General features: G+C 27.1%; 1 protein-coding gene across 1 annotated transcript in view; it reads right to left on the bottom strand.

The window, feature by feature from the left end:
* The window catches only part of LOC117170258, a 17,210-nt gene that overhangs the window by 15,103 nt on the left and 1,049 nt on the right, over window positions 1-1,058 (bottom strand). The gene's annotated exons all lie outside the window — the stretch shown is intronic.

The raw sequence follows: 1,058 nt of genomic DNA, 5'->3' as shown, positions 1-1,058 counted from the left end.
TAGTATTAATAACAAATAACAGTATAGAGCCACTAGCAAGGTATTAGGAATTTATTTCTCTAAAAAAACGAAATCAATTTGTTGAAAAATGGCAAAAGAATGAATTTTTAAATTTATTTTATTGAAACAAATAGAAATGATTTCTCAATTAACAGGTTTTATATATAGAGGTATTTTTAAAATATATCAATTTTAGGAAAAAAATGAATTTATTTTACTGAAAAATAGCAATGTTATGCATTTGTTGATAAATCTTGTTTAAACAAATAAAACTAATTTTTTTAAATTAAAGAATAGCGCAATAAACTTATAAGAAAGATATTTGTGGTCCTTTACGTTAAAAAAACGAAAACAATCTATTTTAAAATAACACACATCTCCAGTAGCTAAAGTTTAACTAAAGTTAAAGTTAAAAAATTTCAAGCTTGAAGTTTACCAAAACTCTAACTTTTGTTGATTAATTTGTTTATAAACATTGTAACTAATTTTTTATTTATCTGATACTGCTAGCCATTATTCAAGAAAAGTTTCCTCGCTAATTCTGTGTACTTTCGCATAAACCGGATAAAATCTCACAAAATGTCATCTTCGAAATTTTTTATAATTTATTTATATTGTTGAATAAGAAAAAAATTAAACGTTTTTAAAAATATGCATTGATATCTTTGTTAGAAATTTTGTAAGCTTTAATTTGAAAGAATCATTTTTAATTTGTCAAATAGTTTGGAAATAAACCCCCATGAAGTTGGACCCGAAGTTCACATTTTTTAAACTTTCATTTTGCATACGTTTGTCGGTTGTTTGTACTGTTGGTACATCCAATATTTTCGTTTGTACCCTCCTTTTTACGAAATTAAGGGCGAAATTTATTTCGGGGGGCTAACTTCACGCATCGCCCCGAAATTCAAATTTCGAAATTTTGATTTCCCTCTAGCCGGGCAACCAAGATGGTACAAAGGAAAATATTGAATGTACAAACAGTACAAACGTAGTACAAATGTATGAAAATAGAAAATTTGAGAAATTTGAATTTCGGGGGGATACGTGAAGTCAGCCCC

This window comes from Belonocnema kinseyi, chromosome 1 (genome assembly GCF_010883055.1).
Source record: "Belonocnema kinseyi isolate 2016_QV_RU_SX_M_011 chromosome 1, B_treatae_v1, whole genome shotgun sequence".
NCBI classification, from domain to species: Eukaryota; Metazoa; Arthropoda; class Insecta; order Hymenoptera; family Cynipidae; genus Belonocnema; species Belonocnema kinseyi.
Note: the sequence above shows the minus strand (reverse complement) of the source record. Positions and strands in the feature narration are given on the sequence as shown.